Raw genomic sequence first — 12,199 nt, 5'->3', positions numbered from 1 at the left:
TGTACAAATGAAAATAGCCATATTCATTTATTATGCGCAGATGAAATGGAAAAGCCTTAGTGCATTGCCTTGCATACTTAATAAATTATGTTGCTTGCTTTCACCAGTGAGAATTCTTCTGATTTTTCTCTTATGCTCTTTTCTATTTCCTTTCTCCTCCAGTCTTTGATCTCTGAAATTCATCCTACATTAATGTCAGGGTATTCATATATATATATATATATATATGTGTGTATTATGTTTTCCCAATGGCTCAGCAGTAAAGAACCCACCTGCAGTGCAGGAGATGTGAGAGATGCAGTTTCAGTTCCTGGGAGGGAAGATACTCCCTGGAGTAGGAAACAGCAACCCCTATTTTGCCTGGAGAATCCCATGGACAGAGGATCCTGGTAGACGTCCATGGAATTGCAGAGTTGGACACAATTGAGCAAGCACATTGTATATATATCACATATATACATTTATATCACATCTATATATATGTATACACATCGAACATATACATGTTTATGTCACTGTATAATAGCTTCCAATCAATTACTACTCTGGCTTAACACAACCCCTCCAGGGGCAGGGTCCCTGCTAACTCTCCATTTGATTCACTGTTGTTTTTTTTTAAATTTTTTATTTTACATTCAGCTACAGCTAATTTTGTGAAGATAAGTGAAGGACAGGAAAGCATGGCATGCTACAGTCCAGGGGATCACAAAGAGTTGGACATGAGAGGGACTAAACAACAAAAATAGCTAATTTACATGTTTTTAATTTCAGGTGTACAGCAAAGTGATTCAGTTACATATGTATCCATTCTTTTTCATTCTTTTCCCATATAGGCTACTACTGAATATTGAGTAGAGTTGCCTGTGTTATACAGTAGATCCTTAGTATTTTATATATGGTAGTGCATGTATGTTAACCCCAAACTAATTTATCCCTCCCTCCCCATGTTGTTAACCCTTTGGTTAACCATAGATTTGTTTTTGAAGTCTGTAAGTCTGTTTCAGTTCTGTAAATATGCTCATTTGTATCTTTTTTTTTTTTGAGGTCACATATAGAAGTGCCATATTTGTCTTCCTCTGTCTGACTTCACTCAGTATGATCATCTCTAGGTTCATCCTGATTCAACCAACACTTAATTTACATAAGAAAACACCTCATACCCATGATGGGCACTCAACATTTTGATGCTTTCCTTCATGTAGTTATGAAACTCCCTTGCCCAGTTTCCATTCATTTACTACAGATATCTGAAAGGCTACTCTCTTATTTCTACGAGGCCCAAGCAGGAGCTCCATAAAGACTTCCTCGCTCCCGACATAACCTTGCACTGTGGTTCTCTGTGTGTTAGGGGTGGAATGAAAGGATGGAATACCTGGCCATCAGCGAGTGCATCATATTCTCCAAAATTGGTTGCTTTAGCTCCTTTTTTCCACCTTTGCTTCCTTATAATTCATTCTCCACATGACTAGAGTGTTCTTTTAAAATCAGATCATGTTGGGACTTCACTGGTGGTCCAGTGGTTAGGCATTCACACTTCCACTGGAGGTGTGGGCACAGGTTCAATCCCAGCTTGGGGAACGAAGATCCCATATGCTGCGTGGTATGGCCAAAAGATAATTTAAAAAATCAGAACATGTCAATTCCTTGTTCAAAGCCACTTAAAGCAGTCATGCTTAAAATAGTATCCAGGCTCTTCAGGGGACGGTATCTAGAGGATTTCAGAATGGACCAGGGTTCGACCTACATAGTTGGCTGTCTACAACACAACCTCTAACAAAACTAGGCTGTCTGGGACTCCTGGTGATAGAATTACAAGAAGGTTGGGGAAGCATCAAAGCCTACAGATGGTAGGGGGCTCATGCTGTGAGATCTGAAGATCTAATGAGGTGGTCTGAAATGAAAAAGCATGTCAGCAGGACTTATGGTGGGTCCATGGGAGCCAAATATGTCCTTGACAGGATCAAGCAGGATTTCCTTGAGCAGAAAATCATGAAAGTGTTGAAGGCAAAAGCGAAAGCACAACACTTAAGTCAGAAAGCCAAATTTAAAAAGATTTCTAGGAACTTTCCTGGTGGTCCGGTGGTTAAGACTTGGAGCTTCCAACGTTCTTGGATTCAATCCCTGGTTGAGGAACTAAGATCCTCACATACCATGCACCCAAAAAATAAAAACGGAGGTTTTTGGTTTTTTTTGTGGTGGTGGCAATGTGGAATTTCCTGGTGTCTAGTGGTTAGGATTCCTTCGGTGCTTTCACTGCAGAGGTCTGGGTTAGATCCCTGGTTGGGGAACAGATCCCACAAGCTAAGGGGTGCAGCCAAAATAAATAAGTGAAATGGAAACGTTTGAGCAGTAAAAAAAAGAAGAAAAAAATAGTATCCAGACTCCTTTGCTATGGCCTATAAACCGGGTGACCATACATCCCAGTTTATTCCTATTACCCTGGTGCAACTTTTCTCTTTTCATTCATTCTTATAACTGTCCTGACACTTTAAGTTCTGCTTCCCTTGCCTAAAAAGTTTACTTCTTCAGCTTCATTTCTTGTACTCTCTTTGGTCACTGAAGTCTAGTCTCACTGGTTTTCTAGCTCTCCTATACATCAAGTTCATGATCACTTAGGTTCTTATCACTTCTCTTGTGCTTGAAATATTCTGCCTCAGAATTTTGCAATGCTGAGTCTATTTGTGCATGAGGATTTAGTGACGCTCTACAGAGAATAAGCTCCAAAAAACAAGTACCATGTCTTGTTACGCCTAGCACACTGCCTGACATAGAATTTTTATTAAGTGTATGAATCTGACTTCTATCAAGATTAAAAGTTTTACAACTAAAAACATAAAGAAGGGCTTCCTGGCAGCTCAGTGGTAAAGAATCCAATTGCCAGTACAGGAGATGAGATCAGGGTTCGAGCCCTTATCCAGGAAGATCCCACATGCCTTGGAGCAACAAAGCCCAAGTGCCACAACTACCGAGCCTGTGCTCTGCAACAAGGGAAGCCACCTCAATGGGAAGCCTGTGCACTGCAACTAGAGAATAGCCCCCACTCGCTGCAACCAGACAAACGCCTGTGCAGCAATGAAGACCCAACACAGCCATAAATAAATTGGTTAATTTAAAAACATAAAGAACACTGAAACCACACATTGACCTAAACAGGGAAAGTTGAATTAAAAAAAAAAAAAAAAGTTATGACAACAAATGAAAAAAGGATGTAAGAGAACTCAGTATGGTATCCCAGGGCTGAAGGAGTGTATCCAAGGAAGTTCAAATTTGGGAGGCCACCTCCCAAAGCTGAGGTTCAGAGCTCACTGGAAAAGGCGCAGTCACAATCTACCTGCTAGCAGAGGACTGCGCAGGCCAGCGCTGGTGTGCATTCCCCAGGCAAGTAGGAGACAAACTCTCCAGAGCTGAAGGCTAGATACCTGAGTGTTCAGAGGACCTGAGGCCAACAACAGGTGAGAGGACTGGGGCCTGGTGAAGACTGATTGCTTAGGGCCGGGGGTGCGGGTGGGGTGGAGTGGGGGTTACTGTAAGATGGCTGAGGGAGCTTGCATCCTGCCTGCATGGTTGGGACTGGGACACCATCAGATGGTCTCTCATCTACCCTGTATCTGTGGTGGTTCAGCGGGTAAAGAACCTGCCTGCCCCCTGCAGGCAGAGAAGGCAGTGGCACCCTACTCCAATACTCTTGCCTGGAAAACCCCATGGATGGAGGAGCCTGGAAGGCTGCAGTCCATGGGGTCGCTGAGGGTCGGACACGACTCAGCGACTTCACTTTCACGCGTTGGAGAAGGAAATGGCAACCCACTCCAGTGTTCTTGCCTGGAGAATCCCAGGGACGGGGGAGCCTGGTGGGCTGCCGTCTATGGGGTTGCACAGAGTCGGACACGACTGAAGTGATTTAGCAGCTTAGCAGCAGCCCCCTGCAGGAAATCCAGGAGACCTGGGTTCAATCACTGGGTCAGGACGATCCCCCGGAGGAGGATATGACAAGCCACTCTAGTATTCTTGCCTGGGAAATTCCATGGACAGAGGAGCCTGGCGGGCTACAGTCAATGGGGTCGCGAAAAATCAGACACGACTCAAGTGACAGCATAGCCACTGACACGGGCAGAAGCCCTCTTCCCTATACAGTATCCGCCTAGCACCATCTGAAAAAACTTCATTGGCTCAACACGCCACGGTTTATAGAGAATTCCGAGCATTACAAGACAGGTCCTGAAGGATGAATTTGGAGCTGAGGCAGTAGATTGATAACTGGCAGGATTCACGTTAGATGGCGGGCTGAAGCGGTACCTTGATGGACAGAATCGCCTCCTTCCACAGCTCCCAAAGCCACCAGATTCCAGATGCAATTCAGGTTGAAACATGCCTTTGTGGGGGACTCGGGGGTGGGGGTGGGGGACTCGGAGGTGAGGGTGGGGGACTCGGGGGTGGGGGTGGGGGACCCAAATGTGTTTACTGCAGAAGTCTGGCCAAGGTTCAACTGGGTGGTCCCTTCTGAGGCTGGGCCAGAATGGTCTTCCCTAGAGCCGGGCAAGTGAGACAGAGGAGAGATATCGAGGGAGCCTCCCAGAGCCCCGGGGCCTCTGAGCCGCCGGATGACGTTCGGGGCGGGGCTGCAGGTGAGGCCTCGGTCCACTCGCTCTGGCTCTACGCTCTGGGTCTTTACCGCGCCGTCCTTTTGGATACCGATTCCCAAAGGGCGGCACCAACGACACTAGTAGCATCAGTGTCCATGATCCCAGGCCACGGTGGCGGCGAAACCGCTGATACTGCGGGTCCCGCCCTGGGTCTCTCTTCCTCCGGCAGTGGCCGCCCTGCTCCCTCAGCTCCCTCCGCTCCAACCCAAGGAGCTGCCCGACGCCTGCGTCCGTCGCCTCCCCAGCGCCGCAGTCACCGGAGGCCGCGCTGCGCTGCACCAAAGCGCGGAGCCTGCAGGAGGCGGGGCTTTTGGCGGCGCCGTGGGGGGGGTTGCGACCTCCCGCGAGCCTTCACTGCGCAGGCGCAGGCGGCTCGGAAACTTGTTGGATTCCGTTCGCTTCAGTTCCAGCCTTTTCTGGCTAAAGTCCTGGCCATGCTCGGAAACTAGCAGACCTTCAAATGCCCGTACTTCCCGCCATTCTTATCCTGAAGAGAATTTAGCTACCTTTTCTGGATTGTTCAGGGTTTTGTGGTTTAATTGATAGACTGAGTCACCGAAATTGGATCGCTTTTAGAGATTAAATTCAGATCTCACCTTTAAAAAAAATGGAATTAATTGTTAAAAGGAATTGCACCCTGTCGGTTAAGTGCTTAAGAACTGGACTAAAGTTAAATACCCAACAAGGTGTAAGGGTGCCAGGTTTTTTCTTTTTTAAGCACCAAAACGTTTTATTGTGAAAAGTTTAATCTTTATCAACCTGAAGTGAGAAAGGGGTCCTATGTTTTATTTATTTATTTATTTTTTAATTTAAAAATCTTTAATTCTTACATGCGTTCCCAAACATGAACCCCCCTCAGTCCTATGTTTTAAATCTTCATTTTTATTATGAGATTGAGCCAAGAAGTGGAAGCGACACGAATGTCCAGCAGTGAGTGAATGGATAAACACAATGTAGAGTATGCACCCAAGGGAATATTATACAGGCTGGAAAAGGGCGGAAATCCTGCATATCCTTATGCATGGACGAACCTGGAGGCCACGATATTAAGTGAAATAAGCCAGTCACAAAGAGACAAGTACTGTGTAAGTCTATTTGTATGAAGTATCTAAAGCAGTCAAATTCACAGAAACAAAGTAGAGTATTGGTTACCAGGAACAGGGTAGGGGGAAATTAGAGTTGTTTAATGGGTATACAGCTTCATATTGAAAATGAAAGTCGCTGAGTCATGTCCGACTCTGTGGGACCCCATGGACTGTGTCCATGGAATTCTCCAGGCCAGAATACTGGAGTGGGTTAAGTATCCCTTCTCCAGGGGATCTTCCCAACCCAGGAATCCAACCGGGGTCTGTTTGGTTCGGTGAGGGCAAGGGCCATCTTGCAGACTTCTTTTTTGGGTAGGGGTGGGGCTTGAGGGTTGCAAACTTTTTGTATTCTTTCATGGCTTTCAGAGCTTTCTTGCCTGTTTGGGTTTTCTTTTAATGTGGTAGTCATTCTTCTATGTCTTACTTTTACTCATTTCCCAATGTGCCTTGGACATTACCCCATATTAGTAACTAAAGAAGAATCTTCCTTCTTTTTAGGTTCTCCATCATAGTATGGATACCACAATGGATCCAACCATCCCCCTCATGGATTGGCATTTAAATGTTTCTCATTTTATGCCATTTCAACAAAAAGTACAGCAGTAAAGAACTCTGTAAGTGCATCATGTCACACACATGCCAGTACATATGCTAAATATGGAGTTGATTGATGGGTCAAAGGGTATGGATATTTACAATTTTGGGAAACTGGGCTAAATTGCTTTCCATAGAGGTTGTTCTGTGGGTTTGTTTGTTTGTTTGTTTTAAATAAGTGCACTAGTCCCATTAGTGAACACTCCTCCCTCATGTCCTAATCCGCTCCCAAAGGACCCAACAAACTAATGTCATCACATTGGTCATTAGGATTTCAACATACGAGTTGGAAGGACACAAACATTTAGACCACAACAGTTAAGATAGTCTATAAAAGTTTTAAATTTTTAAGTCCAGTCCATTCATCTTTTTGTTATTTGGTGCTCTGCTCTGCAGGAGCTTGCCAATTATTTAGGCCTTTTCCTTTAAAGAGACAGGAAAAACAGCCTATTGCAGCCTGTGCTTATTCTGAAGAAGAACTTGGGATAGAAGTGAGTCCTTGAAAATAAGACTGCAGTGTGCCCTCTAGGTGTTAAAGGTGAGCTGCTGGAATCTTCCTGGGATCGAGGAGGATTTCCTGTGGGTTGCACTCCACAGTTCATTAACTTGCCATTCACAGGATGCTCATGATAATAAGAAGCATCTAATGACTTTTTTTTTTTTTTCCCCACACTGCCTGGCATTCAGGATCTTAATTCCCAGTCAGGAATGGAACCCATGTTCCCTGGAATGGAGGTGGAGACTTTTTAAAAATTCATCTTTGGCTGCACTAGGTCATCGTTGCTGAGCACAAGCTTTCTCTATTTGTGGCAGGTGGGGCTCCTCTTTACTTGTGGTGCATGGGTTTCTCACTGCAGTGGCTTCTCTTGTTTTGGAGCACAGGTTTTAGACTTGCAGACTCAGTTGTGGCTAACACGCTTAGTTGCTCTACGACATGTGGAATCTTCCCAGACCAGGGATGGAACCCAGGCCCCCTGCCTTGGAGGTGGATTCTCAACCACTGGTCCATGAAAGAAGTCCCTCTAATTACTCTTAAAGTACATTTTCTTCCTAAAATACTACGTATTTGCTTAGCGGCATAGTTTCCATTCTACCTGATCAAAGCTCATGTTGGAAAACTTGCCAAAATAAACCAAGAAAAAAACTCACAATTTTTTTTTTGTGTATACTAATTTCAAATTAGGCAGAAAGGAAAATACATAGTTTACAATGAACTAGGTAGGCGTCGACTCCCATCCTGACCCTTGGGCTAATTATATTAATACAAAGTAGATCCATTCTAGATCCAAAAAGAGAAGACTAAAGTTTTCTGGGGGCCAAATAAGCAACAGTAACACAGAAGCTACATAAAGATAGGTAAGCAGACAGACTGGGTCAGTGTATGATCCCTGCCTGAAAACGGATCAATTATGGAGTTTCCCTGGTACCTGGTGGATGTAGGGTGCCGTGCTGTTTGACCATATGCACACCTGGTCAAACCCTGGAGCCACACCTCCACTGATCTCAGCATCTGTGTGACTCCAGAGTCATCGAAGAATGCATCAATTTTCTTCTTACAAAAGTCACAGAAACTAAGTATAAATAAAGCACTGTCACCTATGAGAACTGCAATATAGGAGGTGGGCTTCCCTGGTGACTTAGCCGGTAAAGAATCCGCTTGCAGGGCAGGAGACCTGAGTTTGATCCCTGGGTTGGGACAACCCCTTGGAGAAGGGAATGGTTACCCACTCCAGTATTCTGGCCTGGAGAATTCCATGGATGGAGGAGCCTGGCAGGCTACAGTCCATGGGATTGAAAAGAGTTGGACACGACTGAGTGACTAAGAACAACACAGTATAGGATGTAAATTAAATGCTTATCAGAAATGACCTAGGTACCAGCACTCAAAACTTTTAGATTAAAATTATAGGACTTCCCTGGTGGTCCAGTGGTTGAGAATCTGCCTGATAATGCATAGGACACAGGTTTGACCTCCGTTTCAGGAAGATTCCACATGCCACGGGGTACATAAGTTCATCTGCTGCAACTACTGAAGCCTGAGCGCCCTAGAACCCCTGCTCCGCTACAAGAGAAACCACCGCAGTGAGAAGCCCATTCACCAACCAGAGAGCAGCCCCCACTCCCTGCAACTAGAAAAAGCCTGTGCGGCAACAAAGACCCAATGCAGCCATAAATTAAAAAAAGAAGCAGTTTAAAAAAAAATAGAAAATAAAATTATAGGTGCACCTTTACATACATGAATACACTGAAGACATACTCCAAGGTTTGCTTAATGGCAGATAGAAAAAAAAGGGGCTTCATGACATGAGTGTGGAACGTTAGACGTTTAGGGACTTCCCTGAGACGTCCAGTGGTTAAGACTCCATGCTCCCAATGCAAGGTGTACAGGTTAGAACCCTGGTTTGGGAACTAAGATCCCATATACCTCACAGTTTGGTTAAAAAAAAAATGTCAAGTTTAACTACCACATCTCAGTTAACAGATTGAGCAGCTATTCAAAAAAGCCAGCAAGTATATAGACAATTTGAATAATATCACCAGCCACTTTCACTCAGGCTGCATTTATACCTTGATACACCCAATGACTGAAGAATTACATTATTTTCAAGTGCACATGGAGTAGTCAACAAGATAAACAATATACTGGGCTGTAAAACAGGTCTTGAGACATTTCAAAGCACAGCTCTTACAGAATATATTCTCTGAGCACAATAGAATTGAATTAGAAATCAGTAATGACATTATGATTGAAACAGCACAAAGTGCTTAGAACAGACTTATAAGTAAGTAATCTGTTGGTCAAAAAATAAGTCATGGGGCTTCCCTGGTGGGCTGTTGGCTAATACTTCGCCTTCCAATGCAAGAAGCGTAGCTTCGATCCCCGGTGAAGGAGCTAAGGTTCCACATGCCTTGCGGTCAAAAAAACATAAAACAGAAACAATATTTTAATAAATTCAACAAACACTTTAAATAATGGTTCACATCAAAATAAAGAAAAAAATCACAAAGAAAATTGGAAAGTATTTCCAAATGGGTGATTAAAGAATGCAATATATAAAAAATGTTAAATGCAGCTAAATCAGTGCTTTGAGAGAAATTTATTGAAGGGTTAATAGGGTAGCAGAGATGTGCCTGCAAACGGGTCTCTCTGCTCAGGCTGAGCGTCCTTGCATATGAGGCGTTCTGCCAAAGAGTCTGGATACAGCCTTGAGTTTAATGGTCCCTTGCAAACGAGGGAGCATTCCCTTCTTGAGATAAGAGGGAGATGAGGGCTTTGTGCAGACTCTGCAGTAGACGGAGATTTCACTCCCCTTTGCTGTACGATAACATGCATGCACCTGCACTGTACTGAAAGGCTTATTCTTACAGTCTGGAATTCTGCCTAAGGAGGGCTTTATAATAATAAACGGCAATTAGTTTGCCCAGTTCTGTTCCTCTGGCCAGAGTGGTGTCCTGTCTGTCTCTTGTGTGTCTTGTATGTTCTGTGTCATTTCACTGGTAGTAACCAACAATTTATAGCTCTAAATAATACTTAAATAGAAAGTTTCTTTTTTAAGACTTAAATCAATTATACTTTTTTTCTCCTTTTTTGTTGTTGAGTGGTGAAGTCATGTCTGACTCTTTGTGACCCCATGAACTGCAACATGCCAGGCTCCTCTGTCCTCTGTTACCTCTGGGAATTTGATAAAATTTATGTCCATTGAGTCAGTGATACTATCTAGCCATCTCATCCTCTGTCACCCCTTATCCTTTTGCCTTCAATCTTTCCCAGCATTAGGATCTTTTCCAATGTGTCAGGTCTTCACACCAGGTGGCCAGTTGGAGCTTCAGCTTCTTCCAATGAAAATTCAGGGTTGATTTCCTTTAGGATTGACTGGTTTGATCACCTTGCAGTGCAAAGGACTCTCAAGAGTCTTCTCCAGCAACACAATTCAAAAGCATCAATTCTTCAAGCTCTGCCCTCTTTATGGTCCAACTCTCACATCCATACATGACCACTGGAAAAACCACAGCTTTGACTACACGGACGTTGGTCGGCAAAGTGATGTCTCTGCTTTTAATACTCTGTCTAGGCTTGTCATAGCTTTTCTTCCAAGGAGCAAGCGTCTTTTAATTTCATGGCTGCAGTCATCATCTGCAGTGATTTTGGAGCCTAAGACAATAAAATCTATCACTGCTTCCACTTTCCCCCCTTCTCTTTGCCTTGAAGTGATGGAACCAGATGCCAGAATCTTAATTTTTTGAATGTCTGAGTTTCAAGCCAGCTTTTTCACTCTCCTGTTTCACCCTCATCAAGAGGCTCTTTAGTTCCTCTTCTCTTTCTTCCATTAGAATGGTATCGTCTGCATATCTGAGGTTGTTGATATTTCTACTGGGCCACCTGGGAAGCCCTGCTTTTTCCTTACAAAACTCAGAGACAAACAAACCCCAAGTTAGTAGAAGTAAGAAAATAACAGAAATCATCGGAATAGAAAACAGACTAGAGAAACAAATTCAGTCAAAATCAGTTCTTTGAAGAGTAATAAACTTGATAAATCAATAAGAAGACTGACCAATATTGGAAATTTTAAAATGGGCTATCCTACTGACATCAGAAGGGAAATATAGAGTTAGTATGAATACCTTTATACCAAAACTCAATCATTTGATGAAATGGAAAAAAAAAGTTCTTGAAAGGCACAAATTACCAAAACAGGTGTAAGGTGACAGAAAATCTGATTAACCTTTCATGGGTCAAATAAATTAGTTAGCAAAATTACTCCACAAAAATCTCCAGGTCCAGAAGATTCCCATGATGAATTCTGTCAGATATTTAAGGAAGAAATAATACTAATCTCATACAAGCTCTTTCAGAAAGTAGAAGAAGGGCCACCCAAGGCATACGGTTCACGGTGGAGAGTTCTGACAAAATGCAGTCCACTGCATTTTGAGAAGGGAACGGCAAACTACTTCAGTATTCTTGCCTCGAGCACCCTATGAACACTATAGGAAGGGGAAAAAAAAAAAAAGCCTGGTCTTACCTAATACTAATTGTGTCTTCCAAGACCCTGTTTCCATAAAAGATTCTAAACTAAGGTTCTCAGTGAATGTGCACTTCAGAGGAGAGAGTATTCAACCTTGTGCAGAGGGAAGGCATAATTCCCCACTCCTTAAGTGAGACTGTGAAGGAGGAAACAGACAAAACAGGCTCCATCTTGAAAGCAGGACTCCATCTTGGGCCAGACTGTGGACTTTGAGCTACTGGAAAACCAGACCCCTGGATGGAAGAGCCCCAGGGCTCGTACCTAGACTCTCTGTCGCCTAAAAGAATACCCTAATTGTCTGTGTAACCAAATAGAACCATAAATTCTAGTATGCTTATTCAGGTATGAGCACAGGCCTACTGATAATTGTCCACTGTTAATTAACTAGGCCTAAGGCATATGAATCACGGGTTATCTTTGATTGTATCTTTCTTTTCCTTTGTTCAGACTAGTTTCAGGGAATTTGGGGAGGTGGGTTTGGGCACTGTACACTTAGGGTATATAAGATTTTCAGAAAAACTGGTCGGGGTCCTTGGCTAAGAGGAGACTCTGCCTTGGGCCCCGTGTAATAAACTGCACTCCACTCTCTGCATTGTGCTTGTGAGTGAGTTTGTTTCCCGGATGGGTGGCTACAACAGCTGTAGACATTGACCTCCTTCCCCAAAGTACAGTATGAAAAAGGCGGGAAAAGAACAACATCAGAGTGGAGAAACCTGATACACTGAATGGAGTTCCCTCCGTGGACATTTGGAAATAGAAGGTTTGCTTCTGTTTTCTCCAGTACTTCTTATTGGACCCCCGCCCCAGTCTTGCTGATGATACGCTGAAACAATATGAAGGAGACTGATAATGCTTT

Source organism: Ovis canadensis, chromosome 3, assembly GCF_042477335.2.
Source record: "Ovis canadensis isolate MfBH-ARS-UI-01 breed Bighorn chromosome 3, ARS-UI_OviCan_v2, whole genome shotgun sequence".
Taxonomy (NCBI): domain Eukaryota; kingdom Metazoa; phylum Chordata; class Mammalia; order Artiodactyla; family Bovidae; genus Ovis; species Ovis canadensis.
Note: the sequence above shows the minus strand (reverse complement) of the source record.